Below are 11,532 nucleotides of genomic sequence, written 5' to 3'. Positions count from 1 at the left end.
AGAGCACAGCACAGCAGGTACTGTGGCACCCCATGGCCCCTGGGACTGTTTGCTCGCTCGATCTCGCCAATTCGGCATGACCGTGCGTGCAGTAGCGACGACGGGCGAGTTAGTGGCGCATACTATACTGTACATACGTGTTCTGGGCTCGACTCGAGTCCACTCCTGTAGCTGCTTGCTGCTGATACGGTAGTGTGTGTGTGTGTGATTATAGTTTTCTAGTAGTACTACTACAGTAGTCCCCAGCAAAGCTAGGTTTAAATTAAGCTGGACGGGCTAAAAGGCGCCTGCTTACCACGATCCTTCGAATCTTGGTGGGTGCCCAGACGGGTAACAACTCCTACTAGCAGCAATAACTAGCTCTGCTTTGTCCGGCCTGGGCATATCAGCCGCGGCCGTGCAAGCGACACCGTGACTCGACTTGATTAATCCACGCTCCGTGGCTCTGTCCAAATCAAATCCCAGACCACATGCATGTGGCTAACCAAATCATCCCATGTTTCCTCGCAGCCATTCGTACTTGCAAAAATAAAAGCTACTCCCTCTGTTCCAAAATAGATGACCTAATTTTGTCTTAACTTTGTATTAAAATTGAGTCATCTATTTTAGAACGGAGGAAGTACTATTTTTTGTTGACTCAGCATATTACATCAACGAACTCACATCTGACTGTGACGCACCTCCTACCCGGATCACCAAATGCACATCATCAAATATCGTGGACATGTTCGGAGGTATGCGCCAACATATTTACGGACATCCAATCAAGCGCCGGCCATCTAACCGGAATTTAAGAAAGTTCATTATTTTTTTTACATATAAACAGATGAATTTAACAAGTTTGAAATAAATTTAAACTATAATAAACCTAAACTGTGCATAATAGTAGCGGACGACCTCGTACTAATGGCCTTCGAGGTCACCGACACCTCCTTAGTTATCCGCGACATCTTTGTCTCCACACACGCCTTTTTCGTCACCACGGGTGGAGGAAGACAAGACTATCCGTGAGCTCGGGGGGTTGAAGACAAAGAGAAAGATGGAACTACTCAGGCGGCTGCGAGATAGGTGGGGGACGTGCAAAATCCTTCGGCCCGATATTTATACTAGAGTGGGCAACGAACCGCCGCAAACCTACGCTACACGTGTCAAAAAAGGAGTCATGGCGTCAATTCAGCACAGGAATCCACACGATCAACATTTAAAACCCACTACACCGCAGAGCGTCACTTGGATTTTCTGTCAGTCGGCTCGAGGAATTCGAGGAGTCTTCCCTCACACGCGTTGTGAAAGAAACCCGACGGACACGCAAAAGATCTCGATGTGATGACTCATAAAGATTCGCAATGATGACTGCTCACAACTCGCCTTCCAATCAGCTAAGGACCTTCAGTGGACTGAGAATCACGAATCAAATCGGCTGGTAGGGTCCGTCCCTAGTCGTGCAACCCATGCCCGAGGCACGATGATTATCCGAGTGCCAGACACTCGAAGAAACCTGAGTGAAGCGACACTCGTCGTAGATCCGTTCTGTGTAAGAGCAAGGAGCGCCCGAGATACCTCCCCGTGGCGCGAGTCAGATTCTTTTCGAAGAACCGAATATCCGGCTGCGCAGACTTGGTTCCGCAGAAACGCATCTGGCAAGTGTTCCTCATGATGGATACCGAATGGCTATGCTTGATATGATCGAGCCCAAATGCCCCAGATCACCACTTGGAATCGGATGATATGCATACAATTGGACCACGGGCCATCTTCTCTAGAAGAGATTGAAAAATGGGTATTGCCAAGTCTTCATCCGATTTTCTTGCCTCTTTGTCCTCCGAGGGCATGAACATACTGAGTCCACCAAAGTCTCTTAGTCGAAACTCAAGCTCGCCGAATAGTCGGACACCTTGCCAAGGAGAAGCATACGACCATTCTCTCTACCAAGACCTCGACTGACTCGGGGGCTACTGTCGGGGTTATAAATGCGAGGTAGACCCAAGTATATGGATGGCCCATTTAAGCCCATGACCCCACGACGACTCGGCCAAGAAGACCCTGGGCCATGGGCCACAGTCATCAGCCCATCAAAAATAAGGATGGTAGCTCAAGACCATGCTGTGACTCTGATGTCTGCTACACAACTTTATTCTTGTAGATTCTATTGGGCCTCCAAGCGCATAGTTTTGTAGGACAACAACAAATTTCACACAAGTGGATGACCTATGGTTTATCAATTCATGGGAGGTGTAGGATGAAGATGGTTCTCTCTTAAACAATCCCGCAACCAAATACAAGAAGTCTCTTGTGTTTCCAACACACCTAATACAATTGTCAGTTGTATATGTGCACAAGTTTGGCAAAGAGATGATGATAGATGTGTAACATGGATGGTAGAAATAGGTTTTATAATCTGATCAAATAAACAGCAAGGTAGCAAGCAACAAAAGTGTGTGAAAATGGTGCCCCAATGCTTAGAAACAAGGCCTATGGTTCATAGTTTCACTAGTGCAATCTCTCAACATCATTAACATAATTGAATCACATAAGAATCTCTCAAAGTGCGGCAAAGAATCACTTAAAAGTCTCTTGTCTGATCAGAGAAAGTAGGATCAAATCGCCTAGGTAGTAAACCACCTCAAAGTTGTGTTTCCAATCAATCTTATGAACCACTACAAAGTGTCACAGATAGTTCTAGGGATCGTACTATGACAACACCATATACCATATATATGATACACATCAATCAACTATAATGTCACCTAGATACCCCAATTTCACCACGAGTATCCGCGAGTGAGACATGCATCAAGTGATATGGAATCCAAAATATTCAATCCAACATAAAGAAACATCAAAGATGAAGACTCAATTCACCACGAAAATAAGAGAGGTAGGTGAACATCATGTGATCCAACTATATTGATAAAGCTCATGATACATCAAGATCGTGTCAAATCAAGAACACGAGAGCGAGAGAGAGAGAGAGAGAGAGAGAGAGAGAGAGAGAGAGAGAGAGAGAGATCAAATACATAGCTACTGCTACAAACTCTAAACCTTGAGGATGAAGTACTCACGCATCACCATATAGGCAGCAAGGATGATGAAGATGACCTCCGTGATGGCTTCCCCCTCTGGGATGGTGATACGTCTCGAAAGTATCTACTTTCCAAACACTTTTGCTCCTGTTTTGGACTCTAATTTGCATGAGTTCAATGGAGCTAACCCGGACTGGCGCTATTTTCAGCAAAACTACTATGATGTTATTTTTTGAGCAGAAATAAAAGTTCTCGGATTGGGCTGAAACTTTACAGAGATTTTTTCTAGAATATATAAAAATACTGGCGAAAAGATCTAACAGAGGGGGACACCAGAGAGCCACAAGCTCAGGTGGCCCCCCCTAGGGCACGCCGCCCAGGCTTGTGGGCCCTTGAAGACTTCATTTGCCCTACCTCCAAGTCCATAGGTACCGTCTCGTGGAGAAAAAAATCAGAGAGAAAGTTCCATCACGTTTTACGATTCGGAGCCATCGCCACCTCTTGTTCTTCATCGAGAGGGATGAGATGGACTCCGTTCGGGGCTCCAGAGAGGGGGATTCATCGACATCGTCATCATAAAAAATTCCATGATGCTCACTGCTGGGAGTGAGTAATCCCTTTGTAGGCTTGTTGGATGGTCATGGAGTTGGATGGGATTTATCATGTAATCGAGTCAATTTGTTAGGGCATGATCCCTAGTATCCACTATGTTCTGAGATTGATGTTGCTATGACTTTGCTATGCTTAATGCTTGTCTCTAGGGCCCGAGCGACATGATGTCAGATTTGAACGCTCTATGTTTGCATGAATATATTTGAGTTCTTGATCCAATCTGCTAGTTATATGCACTTGTTGTTGTTATGATCCGCATACCCAAAGTGACAATAGTTGGGATACTCTCTGGGGATGACTATAATTTGAGGACTTCATGTATTCACCATGTGTTAATGCTTTGTTCCGGTTCTTTGTTAAAAGGAGGCCTTAATATCCCTTAGTTTCTTAATAGACTCCACTGCCACAGGAGGGTAGGACTAAAGATGCCATGCAAGTTCTTATTGATGGGGAACGTTGCATGAAAATCAAAAAATTTCCTATGAAATACCCAGGATCTAATCTAGGAGATGCATAGTAACGAGAGGGGAGTGTGTCTACATACCCTTATAGACTAAAAGCGGAAGCATATATTGAAGGAAATATGCCCTAGAGGCAATAATAAAGTTGTTATTATATATTTCCTTATTCATGATAAAGTTTTATTATTCATGCTAGAATTGTATTGATCGGAAACTTAAATACATGTGTGAATACATAAACAAATACCATGTCCCTAGTAAGCCTCTACCAGACTAGCTCATTGATCAAAGATGTTTAAGGTTTCCGAACCATAGACATGTGTTTTCATTTGATAACGGGATCACATCATTAGGAGAATGATGTGATGGACAAGGCCCATCCGTTAGCTTAGCATATTGATTGTTCAGTTTATTGCTATTGCTTTATTGATGACGAATACATATTCCTTTGACTATGAGATTATGCAACTCCTGGATACCGGAGGAATACCTTGTGTGCTATCAAACGTCACAACATAACTGGGTGATCATAAAGATGTTCTACAGGTATCTCCGAAGGTGTTTGTTGAGTTGGCATAGATCGAGATGAGGATTTGTCACTCCAAGTATTGGAGATGTATCTCTGGGCCCTCTCGATAATACACATCATAAGAAGCCTTGCAAGCAAAGTGACTAAGGAGTTAGTTACAAGATTATGTATTATGGAACGAGTAAAGAGACTTGCCGGTAACGAGATTGAACTAGGTACGAAGATACCGACGATCGAATCTCGGGCAAGTAACATACCGATGGACAAAGGGAATTATGTATGTTGTCATAAGGTTTAATCGATAAAAATCTTCGTAGAATATGTAGGAGCCAATATGGGCATCTAGGTTCCTCTATTGGTTATTGACTGGAGAGGTGTCTCGGTCATGTCTACATAGTTCTCAAACCCGTAGGGTCCGCACGCTTAACGTTCATTGACGATATAATGTTATATGATTTGGTGACCGATTTTTTTCGGAGTCCCGGATGAGATCACGGACATGACGAGGAACTCTGGAATGATCCGGAGGTAAAGATTGATATATAGTATGATGGTATTCGGACACTAGAAGAGTTTTAGAGTGCACCGGGTAGTTATCGGATCACCGGAAGGGGTTCCGGGCATCCCCGAGAAGTATATGGGCCATATGGGCCAAAAGAGGGGAGGACACCAGCCCACAAGGGGTTGGCGCACCCCTCCTATGGCAGCCGGCCTAGGGGAGGAACGTAAAGGGGGGGGGGGATTCGGCCTCCCCCTTCCTTTATCTCCCCCTTTCCTTTCTCCCGGAAGCAAATAAGGAAGGGGGGGGGGCAAGGGCAGGAGCCCAAGTAGGATTCGGCCCTACTTGGGGCGCCTCTTGGCCTCTTCCCTTTCCGCCACCTATATATATATGTGGGAGGGGGGCGTCACACATAACCACGACAATCTCTTAGCCATGTGCGCCCCCCCCCCCTCCATCGTTTACACCATCGGTCATATTTTCATAGTGCTTAGGCGAAGCCCTGCGAAGATAGCATCACCATCATCATGACCATGCCGTCATGCTGCTGGAACTCATCCAATACTTCGCCGTCTTGCTGGATCAAGAAGGCGTGGACGTCACCGAGATGAATGTGTGTTGAACGCGGATGTGTCGTATGTTCGGTACTCGATCGGTTGGATCGCGGAGAAGTTCGACTACATCAACCACGTTACTAAAAACTTACACTTACGGTCTACGAGGGTACATAGACACACTCTCCCCCTAGTTGATATGCATCTCGATGGATAGATCTTGCGTGTGCGTAGATTTTTTTCCATGCAATGTTTCCCAACAATGGCATTCGAGCCAGGTCTATGCGTAGATGATATGCACGAGTAGAACACAAAGAGTTGTGGGCGGTGATAGTCATACTGCTTACCATCAACGTCTTATTTTGATTCAGCGGTATTATGGGATGAAGCGGCTCGGACCAACCTTACATGTCCACGTACCTGAGACCAGTTCCACCGTCTGACATGCAACTAGTTTTGCATAAAGGTGGTTGGCGGGTGTTTGTTTCTCCTACTTTAGTTGAATCAAATTTGACTACGACCGATCCTTGAAGAAGGTTACGACAGCAAACTTTATGATTCATCGTTGTGGTTTTTGTGTAGGTAAGAACGGTTCTTGCTAGAAGCCCGTAGCAGCCACATAAAACTTGCAACAACAAAGTAGAGGACGTCTAACTTGTTTTTGCAGGGCATGTTGTGATGTGATATGGTCAAGATATGATGCGATATATGTTGATGCATGAGATGATCATGTTTTGTAATATCGACAACTGGCAGGAGCCTTAGGGTTGTCTCTTTATTGTATGAAATGCAAGCGCCATGTAATTGCTTTACTTTAACCATATACGTTAGCAATAGTTGGCGAGACGACCCCGACGCAACGATGGAGATCAAGGTGGCGAGCTGGTGACGATGGAGATCATGATGATGCTTTGGAGATGGAGATCAAAAGCACAAGATGATGATGGCCATATCATGTCACATATTTTGATTGCATGTCATGATTATCCTTTATGCATCTTATTTTACTTAGAATGGCGGTAGCATTATAAGATGATCCCTTCACTAAATTTCAAGATAAAAGTGTTCTCCCCGAGTATGTGCCATTGCCAAAGTTCGTTGTTTCGAAGCACCTCGTGATGATCGGGTGTGATAGACTCTACATTCACATACAACGGGTGTAAGACAGTTTTGCACATGCAGAATACTTGGGTTAAACTTGACGAGCCTAGCATGTACATACATGGTCTTGGAACACTGGAGACCAAAAGGTCAAACATGAGTCATATAGTAGATATGATCAACATAAAGATGTTCGCCATTGATGACTACCCCATCTCACGTGATGATCGGACATGGGTTAGTTGATTTGGATCATGTATCACTTACATAACTTGAGGGATGTTTATTTAAGTGGGAGTTCATTAGTAATTTGATTAATTGCACTTAATTTATCATGAACTTAGTCTTATAGTTTTGCATATATATGTTGTAGATCAATGGCCTGAGTTACCGTTCCCCTGAATTTTAATGCATTCCTAGAGAAAGCTAAGTTGAAAGATGATGGTAGCAACAACACGGACTAGGTCTGTAACTTGAGGATCATCCTCATTGTTGCACAGAAGAATTATGTACTTGATGCACCACTAGGTGACAGACCAGCCGCAGGAGCTACTGCAGATGTTATGAACGTCTGGCAGGGTCGATCTGATGACTACTCGATAGTTCAGTGTGCCATGCTTTATGGCTTAGAACCAAGACTTCAAAAACGTTTTGAACGACATGGAGCATATGCGATGTTACAAGAGTTGAAGTTAATATTTAAAGCAAATCCCCGGGTTGAGAGATATGAAGTATCCAACAAGTTATATAGCTGTAAGATGGAGGAGAACAGTTCTGTCAATGAACACATACTCAAAATTTCTGGGTATCACAACCACTTGACTCAGCTGGGGGTTTATCTTCCAGTTGATAGTGTTATTGACAGAGTTCTTCAGTCACTGCCACCAAGCTACAAAGGCTTCATGATGAACTATAATATGCAAGGGATGAACAAAACGATTCCCGAGCTTCTCACAATGCTTAAGGCTGCAGAGATAGAAGTCAAGAAGGAACATCAAGTGTTGATGGTTAACAAGACCACTAGTTTCAAGAAAAAGGGCAAGGGAAAGAAAGGTAACTTCAAGAAGAATGGCAAGCAATTTGCCACTCCTAAGAAGAAGCCCAAAGCTGGACCCAAGTCTAAAACTGAGTGCTTCTACTGCAAAGGGAATGGTCACTGGAAGCGGAACTGCCCCAAATACTTGGCGAATAAGGATGGCAAAGTGAACAAAGGTATATTTGATATACATGTTATTGATGTGTACCTTACTAATGCTCATAGCAGCGCGTGGGTATTTGATACTGGTTTGGTTGCTTATATTTGTAACTTGAAACTAGAGCTGCAGAATAAACGAAGATTGGCTAAGGACGAGGTGACGATGCATGTCAGGAATGGTGTAACACCCTCGATGCGACTATAGCTCCCACGTGTCGAGGCACGACTTAGAGACATAATCGCATTGAAGGCATATGTCGCAAGTTAGGCAATCTTCACAACATCCCATGTAATATAGATAATAAAAGGGGAGATAACATAGTTGGCTTACACTCGCCACGTCAATCAAGTACATAAATAACATTACATCATTCAAACACTCATGGCCCGACTACGGCGCCAACATTAAAGATAACCCAACATGCGACACGGTCCCGATCACCCCAACTGGGCACCACTACTGATCATCAGGAAAGGAAACATAGTATCGTTGAGAGTCCTCGTCGAACTCCCACTTGATCTCAAGCGCGTCACCTGGAGCGGAATCATCAGGCCCTGCATCTGGTTTGGAAGTAATCTGTGAGCCACAGGGACTCAGCAATCTCGCACCCTCGCGATCAAGACTATTTAAGCTTAATAGGCAAGGCAAGGTAAATAAGTGGAGCTGCAGCAAGCGACTAGCATATATGGTGGCTATCCTGTTCGCAAAAGAGAGCGAGAAGAGGAGGCAAGGCACGAGCGAGAAACTAGAGAGCAACCTGCGCAAGCATTACTCCAACACCGTGTCCACTTCCTGGACTCCGCCGAGAAGAGGCCATCACGGTAACACACTCAGTTGATTCATTTTAATTAAGTTAAGGTTCAAGTTATCTACAACCGGACATTAACAAATTCCCATCTGCCCATAACCGCGGGCACGGCTTTCGAAAGTTCAAATCCCTGCAGGGGAGTCCCAACTTAGCCCATGACAAGCTCTCATGGTCAATGAAGGAATAGACCTCCTCCCGAGACGTTTCGATCAGACTCGGTACCTCGGTTCTTCAAGACACTTCGACAGGTTAAAACAAGTCCAGCAACACCACCCGAATGTGCCGACAAATCCCGATAGGAGCTGCACATATCTCCTTCTCAGGGCACACTCAGATTGTCTAAACTTCCGGTAGGCTAGCCCAGAGTTGCCCCTGGTAGCCACCGGCGGCTGACGGGTTGGACCAACACTCAGAGGAGCACTGGCCCGGGGGGTTTAATAAGATGACCCTTGGGCTCCGGAAACCCAAGGGAAAAAGGACTAGGTGGCAAATGGTAAAACCAAGGTTGGGCATTGCTGGAAAAGCTTTAATCAAGGTGAACTATCAAGGGGTTCCCATTATAACCCAACCGCGTAAGAAACGCAAAATCCGGGAACATAACACCGATATGACGGAAACTAGGGCGGCAAGAGTGGAACAAAACACTAGGCGAGAGGCCGAGCCTTCCACCCTTTACCAAGTATATAGATGCATTAAGATAACATGGCAATATAATGATATCCCAACAAGTAAATAATGTTCCAACAAGGAACGGTCTCCAATCTTCACCTGCAATTAGCAACGCTATAAGAGGGGCTGAGCAAAGCGGTAACATAGCCAATCAACGGTTTGCTAGGACATGGTGGGTTAGAGGTTTGACATGGCAATTTGGGAGGCTTGAAAGCAAGTGGTAGGCATCGTAGCATTGGCATAGCAAAAGAGCGAGCAATTTAGCACAGCAAACATAGTAGTGATTTCGAGGGTATGATCATCTTGCCTGCAAAGTTGTCAGAGTTGACTGGATCCTCAAAAGAAAACTCAATGGGCTCCCCGTTAGCGAACTCGTCTCCCGGCTCTACCCAAACAAGACAAACAAGCAAACGGAACACAATCAACTACGTGCAAAGCTCAAACAATATGATGCAAAGATGGTATGCTATGCGGGATGCGATGCGGGATGCATATGCAAGATTTGACAAGGAACGCATGACCCTAGCCTCAACTTGGGAATCCAAGTGTGCCACTGCAAACATGAGATGAAATCGCTTCAAAACGATATAAAGAACGCCGGAGTCGGAGCTACGGTTTGGAAATGGCAAGCGATTTAAATATGGCCATGTTCTGCGATTTACAGCAAGTAGCCATCTAAATGCAACAAGATGAACAAGCTACAGCACCCAAACATGGCATAAAAATACATGGCAGGGATGCATTCATAATGATTAACAAAAGTCTAGCACTGAGCTACGGCCAATTCATCCATTAACAGGTTCAAACAAGCATGGCAAAAATGCATATGACAAACAGATCTCATACTTAGTGAAATTAACACTTGTCTGGAATTTCAGATCAGATAACACTCTTTGAAGCAACAAAACTACATGCTACAGGACGTGAACATGGCAAAGTAAAGCATCGCATGGAGATACTCAAAGAGCTTAACAAAAGTCCCTTAGTGACCTTGAGCCAAAAGGGATCAGAAAATACAATTGCAAGCATGTGAACATGGCAAAAACATAATCAGTTCCCAGACTTAGTGAAAACTAGAGCATGCTGAAACAGATATCAAGTAGGCATGTTTATGAGCTCGATGCACTCACTACATAGCAAGTCATGACAAACTAAGCATACATCCATCAAGAATACAGAAAATGCAAGCTAGACATGGCAAGAACAATAACATAGCATGCACGGACCAACTACAACATCATCGGCAAAATCGCTAACAAGTAGACAATCTGCCCAGATTCACGAAATGACAAAAGTAGAGCTCGATTGACTCAAGCTAGGGTGCTCCATAATTGCAAACAAAGACATGGATGGATAGAGCACTACAAGATTAACAAAACCTCCTTACTGATCATCCTTAAAAGAGGCACGGGTCACTCGGAAACAACATGAACATATGGCCATATGAGATAAACAAATCAAGGACTTAGTGGAAATGCTAAGTCCCTAAAATCAGCATTACCAAGTGCCTCACTTTGCAAGCTTGTGCTAGTCACCACACACATCACAAAAATACATGGGTTGCACCTCTGGAAAGATGGCAAAACCCTTAACAGAACATATGTAGAGCTCATGGGCATATCATGCACACAATAATCATGGCAAAACTGACAAATATCTAAATGGAGCAGCAGATCTGACAATTATCTCAAGTAGCACTCTTCTAACAGCATTTCGGGCATCAAGATGAACTCAAATGAAAATGATGCAATGGAATGAAATGATGTACTCTCTGAGGCGAACATTTGGATATGCCATATGCCAAAAACGAAGCTACGGATGCAAAGTTACGATGCAATGAACATGAGCATATGAACTAGGGTTTCGGGCAAAAAGTCAATCCTCGAGATTTTAGATCTCAGATCTGGCACGTCTCCCGAGGTCGCCGGAGCTGTTCACTGGAGAAGAAACCGAGGTGGCCGGAGCTCGGGGAGGCGGCGAGGTGGCCGGGGTGGAGCTCGGTTCCGCCGGTGAGGGGCGCGGTGCGGCGATGCGGCGACCGGCGCGGTGCGGCGCGGCGACGGAGTTGGACGGCGGTGGC

Source organism: Triticum aestivum, chromosome 6A (assembly GCF_018294505.1).
Source record: "Triticum aestivum cultivar Chinese Spring chromosome 6A, IWGSC CS RefSeq v2.1, whole genome shotgun sequence".
NCBI classification, from domain to species: domain Eukaryota; kingdom Viridiplantae; phylum Streptophyta; class Magnoliopsida; order Poales; family Poaceae; genus Triticum; species Triticum aestivum.
The sequence above is the reverse complement of the archived record's forward strand: the minus strand, read 5'-3'. Positions refer to the sequence as shown.